The sequence below is a fragment of the Bos indicus x Bos taurus genome, chromosome 6 (assembly GCF_003369695.1).
Source record: "Bos indicus x Bos taurus breed Angus x Brahman F1 hybrid chromosome 6, Bos_hybrid_MaternalHap_v2.0, whole genome shotgun sequence".
Lineage (NCBI taxonomy): Eukaryota > Metazoa > Chordata > Mammalia > Artiodactyla > Bovidae > Bos > Bos indicus x Bos taurus.
In genome coordinates this window covers 11,678,389-11,691,646 of record NC_040081.1, presented here as the reverse complement: position 1 = coordinate 11,691,646, position 13,258 = coordinate 11,678,389, and the positions used below count along the sequence as shown (strand labels likewise).

Genomic DNA, 13,258 nt, shown 5'->3' with positions numbered 1-13,258 from the left:
GTTTTTGTGTGGCAGTTACACCTCAATAAAACTGTAAAAGAAAAGTAAAGTTTTTTTGTGTATGTGTGTTTTTTGTGACTATCCTGTTGGATTACACATCTCAAAACCCACTCATACTTAGATTTTCAATAAAGTAAAATATATGTAAAAATAATTTTGAATACATATATATATATACATATATTTTTGAGCTGAAGAATGGGACAAATATGGCAGAGAAGGTAAATTCAGAAGGTACCTTCAAAAATTCAGAAGGTAAATCAGGTTATTCAGGAGACTAGAAAATCACAATCCAACTTTTTTGCCAGTTTTTAATACTGTGTATTTTCCTTCTCCATATGGTTCTAAACCACTAAATATGTTATTACTTTTCTTTAAATTTTTAAATTATTTTTTAAAAGGCAATAAAAATAAATTTAAAAGCCTTTTACATTTACTCACATTTTTACCATTTCTTCTGTTATACATTCCTCAGCAATCAAACCTCCATCTACCTATCATTTTCTTGATGCCTGAAGGACTTTATATAGAAATAAATTTCAATATATATTAAGTTATAAAATATGTACAATACATTATTTATTGTGTAAATTATATGTCATATTATAGTTCAGATCTACCATTAAGCTTTTGTACATCTGGGAATGTTTTTATTTTATATGTTTTGGAAATTATTTTTACCAAATATAGAATTTTGGTTGCCATTTTCTTTTCTTTCAGTATATGGAAGATGTTGCTTTCCTATTTCTGCCTTGCTGCATTCTGACATGAAATCTTCAATTATTTGTCTCTCTGTAAATGATGTGGTTTCCCCCTGCCCCCTGGCTGCTTTTAAGATTTATTTTTACATATATTTTTAAGCAATTTAATTTTGATATGCTTGGTATAATTTTATTCACATTTGGTACTTGAGATTTATTGGGCTTCTTAAGAGCTATGGCTTATGCTTTCATTTAATTTCAACAAGTAATTTGGCCATTACTTTTTGTCCTATTTCCACCCTACCCCTTTCTTTTGGGGACTTGAATTACATGTACATTTGGTCACTTTGGCCACCTGGTGTGAAGAACTGACTCACTGGAAAAAGACCCCGATGCTGGGAAAGATTGAAGGCGGGAGGAGAAGGGGACGGCAGAGGATGAGATGATTGGATGGCATCACCAACTCGATGGACATGAGTTTGAGCAAGCTCTGGGAGTTGGCGATGGACAGGGAGGCCTGGCGTGCTGCAGTCCATGGGGTTGCAAAGAGTCAGACATGACGGAGCGAACAAACTGATACTGAGAGGTCACTTGAAGTTGGCCAGCAGGTCACTATTCTTTTCTTTTTTTTTCAGTCTTTTTCTCTCTCCATTTCATCTTGGATAGTTTCTATTGCTATGTGTTAAAGTTTACTAATCATTTCTTCTTTAGTGTCTCATCTGACACTGATCTCATGCAGGGTGCCTTGGGGTCCTAAGTGGGAGTGGGTAGCAGAGAGGGGACCCAGAAGCTGGTATAATCAAACATGGCTACCTGTGGGGTGGAAGCTAGTGAAGCTGCAGAAGGTCCCTGGCCGCTTTGCTAGCCTTTTGTTGCTGCTTCAGTGGTGAAAACTGCTGGGTTTATCTGTTCAAGCCGTTCACTGTTACTGGGTAGTGTGGCTGTTGTGCTGTGTGACTTTTACAGGTAGTCTCTGCTTTTCTTCCTTGTTTCTATGATTCCTTGTATGTCTTGGCTTTGCTGGTCTGGATGCGGTAATAACCAAGTGGGACCTTCCTGCCCTGGAAGACTGGGGAAGCTGATTAATTACCTGACTTGTTCTCCCTTTTCAAGGAAGAATAACTCTTTCTAGCTGGGGATATCCCTCTTGGCTCTGAGAAGTTTGGAAAACGGGATGATGCAGCTGAAATGAAGCTGTCTTCTCTTTCCGTGTGGTTTTTCTCAGGTTTTTGTTCTACTATGTTGGTGAAGTTTTTGTTGATCTTCATATGAAGATGGTGAGGGGGATGTTTTGGTCTCTTGGTTTCTTGGCCATCTTGGTCTAAAGTCTTCTAGAAAATAGGTGTTTATGAGAGGAAACTTATTGGATCAGATTGTTAATCAATTTAAATTATTTAACCATGTCTTTTTAAATACTTCATCTAAGGAAACTACTAAACCATTTTCTGGTTATTACTATTGACTGTAGTTCAAAGTTAGCATTAAAGACCAGTATGTAGCAATGTAAAACTCAGATTGTATGTTGTTTTTAACCACAGTCACATAAATTAGAATCATTAGTTCCTAAATTTGAAACATATTCTTTTATACCATATTCAGCATGAATATGTCTTTAATATAGCACTGAGATCACTTATTTATTATTTATTGAATTTTTACCCTTTTTATTATCTTTAATTTAAAACCTCTTCCTATAATCTCCATGGTTGATAAAGAGTATTTAGGAAGAATGCATTCTTTACTCAGAATAAGGCAGCAGGCAAAATCTTACTGAATCTTAATGTATGTGAAGCATTTTACACAGGCTCCCACACTTAGTTCTCATGAACAAGCAAAATAGATATGACCACTTCCTGTTTATAGATAAGAAATTGGATTAAATGAGTCATACAGTATCATGCACTGGTTATAGCAAACACCTCTTCCAACAACATAAGATGACTCTACACATGGAACTCACTAGATGGTGAATACCAAAATCAGATTGATTATATTCTTTGCATCCAAAGATGGAGAAGCTCTATACAGTCAACAAAAACAAGACCAGGAGCTAACTGTGGCTCAGATCAGGAAGAACTCCTTATTGCAAAGTTCAGACTTAAATTGAATAAAGTAGGGAGAACTAGACCATTCAGGTATGACCTAAACCAAATCCCTTATGATTGTACAGTGGAAGTGACAAATAGATTTAAGGCATTAAATCTGATGGAGTGCCTGAAGAACTATGGATGGAGGTTCATGACGTTGTACAGGAACCTACGATCAAAACCATCTGCAAGAAAGAAATGCAAAAAGGCAAAATGATTGTCCAAGGAGGTCTTACAAATAGCTGAGAAAAGAAAAGCAAAAGGCAAAGGAGAAAAGGAAAGATATATCCATCTGAATGCAGAATTCCAAAAAATAACAAGGAGAGATAAGAAAGCCTTCCTAAATGATCAGTGAAAATAAATACAGGAAAATAATAGAATGGGAAAGACTAGAGCACTCTTCAAGAAAATTAGAGATACCAAGAGAATATTTCATGCAAAGATGGGCACAATAAAAGAAACGGTATGGGCCTAACAGAAGCAGAAGATAATAAGAAGAGGTGGCAAGAATACACAGAAGAACTATACAAGAAAGATCTTCATGACCCAGATAACCACAATGGTGTGATCACTTTCCTAGAGCCAGGCATTCTGAAGTGTGAGGTTAAGTGGGCCTTAGGAAGAATCACTATGAAAAAAGCTAGTGGAGGTGATGGGATTCCAGATGAGCTATTTCAAATCCTAAAAGATGATGCTGTGAAAGTGCTGCACTCAATATGCCAGAAAATTTGGAAAACTCAGTAGTGGACTGGAAAAGGTCAGTTTTCATTCCAATCCCAAAGAAAGGCAATGCCAAAGAATGTTCATATTACTGCACAAATACACTTATCTCACACGCTAGCAAAGTAATGCTCAAAATTCTCCAAGTTAGGCTTCAACAGTATGTGAACCAAGAACTTCAGATGTTCAAGCTGGATTAAGAAAAGGTAGAGGAACCAGAGATCACATTGCCAACATCCGTTGGATCATAGAAAAAGCAAGCGAATTCCAGAAAAACATCTACTTCTGCTTCACTGGCTACACTAAAGTGTTTGACTGTGTGGATCACAACAAACTATGGAAAATTCTTCAAGAGATGGAAATTCCAGACCACCTTACCTGCCTCCTGAGAAATCTGTGTGCAGGTCAAGAAGCAACAGATAAAATCGGACATGGAACAACGAACTGGTTCCAAATTGGGAAAAGAATACGTCAAGGCTATATATTGTCACCCTGCTTATTTAACTTATCTGCAGAGTACATCATGAGAAATGCTGGGCTGGAAGAAGCACAAGCTGGAATCAAGATTGCCAGGAGAAATATCAATAACGTCAGATATGCAGATGACACCACCCTTATGGCAGAAAGTGAAGAGGAACTAAAAAGCCTCTTGATGAAAGTGATAGACGAGAGTGAAAAAGTTGGCTTCAAGCTCAACATTCAGAAAACTAAGATCATGGCATCTGGTCCCATCACTTCATGGGAAATAGATGGGGAAACAGTGGAAACAGTGTCAGACTTTATTTTTGGGGGCTCCAAAATCACTACAGATGGTGACTGCAGCCATGAAATTAAAAGACACTTGCCCCTTGGAAGAAAAGCTGTGACCAAGCCTAGACAGTGTTTTTTTTCCCCCAACATTTTTTTAGGTTATTTTTTAAAATTAATTTATTTTTTATTGAAGGATAATTGAAAGCAGAGACATTATTTTGCTGACAAACATCTGTCTAGTCAAAGCTGTGGTTTTTCCAGTAGTCATGTATGGATGTGACAGTTGAACCATGAAGAAAGCTGAGCACCAAAGAATTGATGCTTTTGAACTGTGGTATTGGAGAAGACTCTTGAGAGTCCCTTGGACTGCAAGGAAATCTAACCAGTCCATCTTAAAGGAGATCAGTCCTGAATATGCATTGGAGGGACCGCTGAAGTAGAAGCTCCAATACTTGGCCACCTGATACGAACTGACTCATTGGAAAAGACCCCGATGCTGGGAAAGATTGAAGGCAGGAGGAGAAGGGGACGACAGAGGATGAGATGGTTGGATGGCATCACCGACTCAGTGGACATGAGTTTGAGCAAGCTCCAGGAGTTGGTGATGGACAGCGAAGCCTGGTATGCTGCAGTCCATTGGGTTGCAGAGTCAGACTCAACTGAGCCCTTAACTGAAGAAACTGGCAGTGTCATATAGGTAGAAAAAACAAACTCTATTTTTTTATACTTGAATCAATAAATATTTGTTTCTTTTATTTAGAGAGGGTGTTATAAGTTTTTTTAAATTGGTTCTCAAAAGCCAGTCTTTACTCATGATGATGTACACTACTTTAGTTTTTCAGAAATATTGCAAAAACCAATCTTTGTATAAGAATTGTTTTAAACTAGATGTGATATTTTTCATTAATATATTACTACTGAATTTTTTTCCAAGAGTCTGAAAAGAATGGTAATTGTTAGGGTAAAGCATACTGAACAAAAAGCATAATCAATTAAATAATGGAAGAGGGAATTTTTCAGTGTATAATAGCATTTTAGAGTTGATATCATAAAAGAGTTTTTTAGACCAAATGTAGACACTGACAGCTTCCTTATTAAATAATTTCTTTAAACTTAAAGGTTTTGGAGACATGTTCTGAAAAGTCCCTCAGAAGTCATCTAATTTTTCCATATTTGACTTTGGGGAGTTGTAATTTGCTGTAAATTGCCATGTTGTCTATGAGCCATTTTCATACATCTTTTTTGCTGTCTTTCCCCGTAACTCTCTCAGTGGCTCTTCCTTAACAGCTGTCTGTTGTCCCAGATCTCATACAAGCTCAACAGCTCCCCAGGTCATCTTGAATCATTATGCAATGCTTATGATGATTTCTTTTTGTTGCTGTATAAATGAAGGAACAATGAAAGTGTAAAAAAAGTCCTGTGTAAGAAATAGATTTCTTTCTTTGTGGTGGTCGAGATTCCACTCCAAAACAACGTTTTGTCATAAACTTGTTTCATATTGTACTATGTAATATTTTATTCATATAATTCTCAGGAGTGCACTTTCATGTTTTCTCTATTCCTTTAGGCAAATCCTCCCAGTTTTTATTTTTCTTCTGTTTCCAAGGCTCTGCATTCATTTTCACATTTCATTAGTAGTTAATTTAAAAATGCAATTAGAAAGAATTCCTTTGAGGATAGCAGGCAAAAATTGGCTTCTTTCTGCTCAATTCTTGTTAAAGAGCATGGGAAGATTCTTTTCAACTAAGAACGTTTAGAACAGAGGCCAAAAAAATATCTCTAGCAAATTATTGCTATTTTGGCATTAGTATAGTTTTGCCCCCTACATTTGTCTTTTAGGTGGATTTAGCAGTAATTAACCCAGTTGAATGGTAAACTTTTGATCCCTGGGTTCTTTAAAAGTAAAAATAGCACAGTATGTTTCAGGTTCTCTTTAACAAAATATCAGGTCATTTTACTCTGTGTTTAATCCCCAGCTTTGAATAGTGTACATGAAACATGACTCTTGAGTTAAGAGAGTCCAAAGTATCCAGGAATGTTTTGTAAAATTATCCAGGAGACTTTCTTAAAATACTCCAAAATGCACCAGGGTCATTTGCACAACTTCAGAATGTCTGTAGGATATGCCAATGTATCAAGGTATGTTGCTGCTGCTGCTAAGTCACTTCAGTCATGTCCGACTCTGTGCAACCCCTGAGATGGCAGCCCACCAGGCTCCCCCGTCCCTGGGATTCTCCAGGCAAGAACACTGGAGTGGGTTGCTATTTCCTTCTCCAGTGCATGAAAGTGAAAAGTGAAAGTGTCCAACTCTTCGCAACCCCATAGACTGCAGCCTACCAGGCTCTTCCGTCCATGGGATTTTCCAGGCAAGAGTACTGGAGTGGGGTGCCATATGGCAGCTTCTAATTACTGACTTTGATTTTATAAGAGAAAATTATTCTGGGGAAAATGAAGTAGAAAATTGTAAAAGCATGGAGGTCTTTATAAGCATGTCAAAGAATATCTCAGGGAAGCTGCTGTTGACCTTATTAATAATAAAAGGGAAGCTTAAAATCAGAAGGATCTTGACTGTTAGCAGTTGATTAGTTGTTTTGTCAAGATGGTAGATAGTCCTTGTTAGCCAAAATTCTCTAGTTGATGATTCTGTGTTGAAAAGTTCTCCGTATTTTTTTAAGAGTTTTGTTTTATTTTATTTATTTGTTTTTGCTGGGCTGGGTCTTCGCTGCTGTGTCAGCTACTCTCTCGTTGTGGTGTGCGGGCTTCTCTTGTTGTGGAGCCCAGGTTCCAGGGCACACAGGCTTCAGTGGTTGCTGCTCATGGGCTCGGTAGTTGTGGCTCACGGGCTCTAGACCACAGTCGCGATAGCTGTGGTGCACAGACTTAGTTCCTCCACTGGTATGTGGGATGTTCCCCAGTCGGGGACCAAACACCTGTCTCCTGCATTGGCAGGCAGACTCTCCAACAGTGAGCCACCAGGGAAGCCAATATTCTCCATACTAATGGCCTGGGCTTGTGTAAGGAAAATTGAGAAGTCCAAGAAAGTCTTAGCCATTAACAGGTACCAGAGAGCACAATTGTAACCCAGAAAGGAAGAAAGATTCAGAGATTATTTCCTATGATGATGCTCCCAACTCCAACATTGGTCTGATACATTGATTCACCATTATGGACTACATATTCAAGATTTGTAAGAGTGACTGAGTGTGTACTCTGGTGTGGGCTTGCTTGTATTCAAACACTAGCTCTGCTACTTAGTGTATCATCTTTGTTCCAGTTTTCATATCTGTAAAATGGGGTCCTAAGAGTATCAGTTTTATAGTTAGCTATGAACAGTAATGGATATAAACTTGGGCAGACTTTGAGAGATGGTGAGGGACAGGGACCTCAGATATGCAAATGACACCACCCTTATGGCAGAAAGTGAAGAGGAACTAAAAAAGCCTCTTGATGAAAGTGAAAGAGGAGAGTGAAAAAGTTGGCTTAAAGCTCAACATTCAGAAAACAAAGATCATGGCATCTGGTCCCATCACTTCATGGGAAATAGATGGGGAAACAGTGGAAACAGTGGCAGACTTTATTTTTTGGGGCTCCAAAATCACTACAGATGGTGACTGCAGCCGTGAAATTAAAAGACGCTTACTCCTTGGAAGGAAAGTTATGACCAACCTAGATAGCATATTGAAAATCAGAAACATTACTTTACCAACAAAGGTCCATCTAGTCAAGGCTATGGTTTTTCCTGTGGTCATGTATGGATGTGAGAGTTGGACTGTGAAGAAAACTGAGTGCCAAGGAGTTGATGCTTTTGAACTGTGGTGTTGGAGAAGACTCCTGAGAGTCCCTTGGACTGAAAGGAGATTCAACCAGTCCATTCTGAAAGAGATCAGCCCTGGGTGTTCTTTGGAAGTAATGATGCTAAAGCTGAAACTCCAGTACTTTGGCCACCTCATGCAGAGTTGACTCATTGGAAAAGACTCTGATGCTGGATGGGATTGGGGACAGGAGGAGAAGGGGATGACAGAGGATGAGATGGCTGGATGGCATCACCGACTGGATGGACGTGAGTCTGAGGGAACTCCGGGAGTTGGCGATGGACAGGGAGGCCTGGCGTGCTGCGATTCATGGGGTCGCAAAGAGTCGGACACGACTGAGTGACTGAACTGAACTGAAGTGAACTGAGGGACAGGGAGGCTTGGCGTGCTGCAGTCCATGGGGTCACAAAGAGTTGGACATGAGTGGGCAAGTGAACAGCAACAACATGAGCAGTAAAGCATGCACTGATGCAAAGCACTTAAAGTAGTCTGGTGCAAAGGTACTTAATAATTTTTAGTTTAACTATTACACTGAAATACAAAGTTCTAAAATACGATTCATTACTGCAGTTTCAATTTATTTCTTCTCGAGCATTTTTCTGTGTTGGTTGGGAACAATTAATGTTCTTTGACTTGAAACCTTATATGCTTGAATTTCAACATCAGAAGAGTGAGGGTAGAACATGCCGTAGAATTATGCAGGGAGCTTAATATCCCCTGGAGACGCTGCTAAGATCTTTTGTTGGTAGGATCTGACAGGGTCATCGAGCAGGGCTTTGGATCAGTAGAGAAAAGACCTGAGTTCTAGTTCGAACTCTGTCAATGAGTATTTGACTTAGGATAAATAATAAAATTTAATGTGACAATCATTATGGCCATGACAAGCTATATAGCCTCTCATTCTAAAACTTCTGTTGAAACACATAGAAGTATTTATATACCTCAGTCCAGTAGTAACTGTATTAGACTATCATAAATATAATTTTCTTTTTTTTTCTTTTATGGGTATGTGTTGTCTCCAAAAAGTATACTTAATTATTACATTTTTTCAAATTTATTCTAATTTTAAGTATAGTTGATTTATAATATTATAGTTTCAGTTATATAACAGTACTTAAATATTTTTCCAGATTATACTCCATTTAAAATTATTGTAGAATACTGGCTATATTTCTTGTGCTGTAGCATATCCATTAAAAAAATTTTTTTTATTAGAGCATAATTGCTTTACAATGCTGTGGTGGTTTCTGCTATACATCAGTGAAAATCAGTCATAATTATATGTATGTCTCCTCCCTCTTGAGCCTCCCTCACCTCCCTATCCATTTTATACAGAGTAGTTTTTATCTCTCAACCCCCTACCCCTGTTCAGCCTCTCTCTACCCCTTCCACAGATAATAATCACCAGTCTGTTGTCTATACCTGTAAATTTGTTGCTGTTTTGCCATATTCATTCATTTGTTTTATTTAAAAAATCTAAGCTCCATTTTAATTTTTCTTTTGTTGGAGTATAGTTACTGAACAATATTATATAAGTTGTTGTTGTTTAGTTACTAAGTAGTGTCTAATTCTTTTGCCATCCCATGGATGGCAGCCCACCAGGCTTGTCTGTCCGTGGGATTTCCCAGGCAAGAATCCTGGAGTGGGTTGCCATTTCCTCCTTCAGGGGATCTTCCTGACCCAGGGATTGAACCCAGGTCTCCTGCATTGCAGGCCGATTCTTTACCATTGAGCCACCTGGGAAATCCATTATATAAGTTACAGGTACAATATAGTGATCTGCAATTTTTAAAGGTGAGAGTTGAACTATAAAGAAAGCTAGCACCGAAGAATTGATGCTTTTGAACTGTGGTGTTGGAGAAGACTCTTGAGAGTCTCTTGGACTGCAAGGAGATCCAACCAGTGCATCCTAAAGGAAATCAGTCCTGGGTGTTCATTGGAAGGACTGATGTTGAAGCTGAAACTCCAATACTTTGGCCACCTGATGCGAAGAGCTGACTCATTGGAAAAGACCCTGATGCTGGGAAAGATTGAGGGCAGGAGAAGGGGACGACAGAAGATAAGATGGTTGGATGGCATCACCAACTCAATGGACATGAATTTGAGTCAACTCCGGAAGTTGGTGATGGACAGGGAGGCCTGGAATGCTGCAGTCCATGGGGTCGCAAAGAATCGGACACGACTGAGTGACTGAACTGAACTGAACTGATACTCCATTTATAGTTATAAAATATTGGTTATATTCCCCACATTATACAGTATATCCTTGTCATTAGCTTTTCTTTTTTCGATTCCACATATGAATGATAACATACAGTATTTGTCTTTCTCTAACTTATTTGTCTAAGCATAATACCCTCTAGATGCATCCATGTAGTTGTGAATGATAGAATTTTATTCTTTTTTTTTTTATGACTAACAGTCCATTCTATGTATACATGACAACTGTATCCACTAATCTGTTGGTAGACACTTACATTGTTTTAACATTTTGACTATTGTAAATAATGCTGCTATGAACACTGGGGTGCATGTGTCTTTTTGAATTTGTTTTATTTTCTTTGGATTTACATCCAGGAGTGGAATTTCTGTATCGTATGGTAGTTCTAGTTTTTGTTTTTTGATGAAAATCTCAAATACTCTCTTCTACAGTGGCTACACCAATTTATATTTCTACTAACAGTGTACTAGGATTCCCTTTTCCTACATCCTTGCCAGCATTTGTTATTTGTGGACTTTGTTTTGACAGCCATTCTGACGGGTATAAGGTGGCATCTCATTGTGGTTTTGACTTGCATTTCTCATGATTAGTGATGTAGAACATTTTTTCATGTGCTTATTGACCATCTGTATGTCTTCTCTAGGAAAAAATCTACTCCAATCCTCTACCCATTTTCTAATCAAGCTGTTGTTTTCTTGATATTGGATTGTATGCGCTGTTTATATATTTTGGATATTGGGCATATTATTTGCAAATAATCTCTCATTCATTAGGTTTCAGGAAAGCAGCCAGAAGCCTGGGCAGTTTCAGTCTGTTTTCTCTGCCATGTTTTGGGAATAAACAAGTGTGTGCATGCTCTTCACACACAGAGTCTAGGTTTTTATTACAGCCCCTCTGTAGGCCCCATTGGTTTTCAAACCAGCTAAGGGGACATGTCCTGCTGGTGTTGGACCCCAGAGCTGGGGCACCCAACATGTGGATGGAACCATTCACTCTCTAGGGAGAATGTGTGGGTCCTGTAACCCCTCTCCTCTTCTGTGTCCTCTCCCAGAGGTACAGGTCCTGACCTGTTTGTTTCCCTTCCCTTCCTACCCAATTCAGCTTGGATTTTTCATACAGTCTTTGCTGTAGACGGTTCTTTCATCCAGTCTCCAGTCAGTTTTCAGTGAAAACTGCTCCACATGTAGATGTGTTTTTGATATGTTCATGGAAGCAGATGAGCTCTATGTACTGCTCTGCCATCTTGACCACCTTCATCCATAAATAAAATTTTTAATGCTAATGGTGTTTAACTTTTCAAAGTTCTTTATAATAGCCAGGACATGGAAGCAACCTAGATGTCCATCAGCAGATGAATGGATAAGAAAGCTATGGTACATATACACAATGGAGTATTACTCAGCCATTAAAAAGAATTCATTTGAATCAGTTCTAATGAGGTGGATGAAACTGGAGCCTATTATACAGAGTGAAGTAAGCCAGAAGGAAAAACACCAATACAGTATACTAACGCATATATATGGAATTTAGAAAGATGGTAACAATAACCCTGTGTACGAGACAGCAAAAGAGACACTGATGTATAGAACAGTCTTATGGACTCTATGGGAGAGGGAGAGGGAGAGGGTGGGGAGATTTGGGAGAATGGCATTGAAACATGTAAAATATCATGTATGAAACGAGATGCCAGTCCAGGTTCGATGCACGATACTGGATGCTTGGGGCTAGAGCACTGGGACGACCCAGAGGGATGGTATGGGGAGGGAGGAGGGAGGAGGGTTCAGGATGGGGAACACAGGTATTCCTGTGGCGGATTCATTTTGATATTTGGCAAAACTAATACAATTATGTAAAGTTTAAAAATAAAATAAAATTAAAAAAAAAAGAAAAAAAAAACATTTTAATAGTAACCACCTTAAACAATTGCATTACATTAGTTTAGGTATGGCAACTCTACTGTTAAAAATCTTTACACTTTAAAATTCTTCATTGCTTTTCGCCGCTGTGGCAGCGGCCACGAGTACGCTCAGGCTTCAGAAGAGGCTTGCCTCCAGTGTCCTTTGCTGTGGCAAAAAGAAGGTCTGGTTGGACCCCAGTGAGACTAGTGAAATCACCAATGCCAACTCCCACCAGAAGATCTGGAAGCTGATCAAAGATGGGCTGATCACCAGAAGCCTGTGGCTGTCCATTCCCGGGCTCGATGCCGAGAAGGTAACCTGGATGAGGAGGATGAGAATTCTGTGCCGGCTGCTCAGAATGCTCGATACCGTGCATCTAAGAAGATTGACCTCCACATGTATCACAGCCTGTACCTGAAGGGTAATGTGTTCAAAACCAAGCAGATTCTCATGGAACATATCCACAAGCTGAAGGCAGACCAGGCTCGCAAGAAGCTTCTGGCAGACCAGGCTGAGGCCCGCAGGGCTAAGACCAAGGAAGCCCGCAAGCGCCGTGAAGAACGGCTCCGGGCCGAGAAGGAGGAAATCATCAAGACTGTCCAAGGAGGAAGAGACCAAGAAATAAAGTTCTCCCCCTCTTCTCTGTACACAGTGGCCTCAACAATTGCATAGATCACTCATTCAATAAAAAACAAGCCTTTATCTGCCTAAAAAAAAAAATCCCCATCATTTAGTTTTTAAGTAGAATTAATCATTTTGCATCAATTCATTCATTCAGTGTCATAGTTTTCTATACTTTCCCTCCTACCCCTCTTTTTCACATTTATTCAATGTTGAATGCATACTATGAGTTGAAAATTATGTTACACAAATTATTAAATTCTTTGAATTTTCACAATGATGTCTAATCTCCACAAGAATGTAAGAAGGGAACAAATTATCAAAGGTAACTTTAAAACAAAAAAGATGAGGACATCATATGCATTTTGAATAAGCTAAGTTTGACTCTGAACATGAACTTTGAATTTATGCAAGGAAAGAAGAAGACAATATTTTTACAGAAAGAAAA

At 38.8% G+C, this 13,258-nt stretch overlaps 1 pseudogene; it reads left to right on the top strand.

The window, feature by feature from the left end:
* Positions 1–209: 209 nt before the first annotated feature.
* Positions 210–12,891, top strand: LOC113894788 (annotated as a pseudogene).
* Positions 12,892–13,258: the final 367 nt, after the last annotated feature.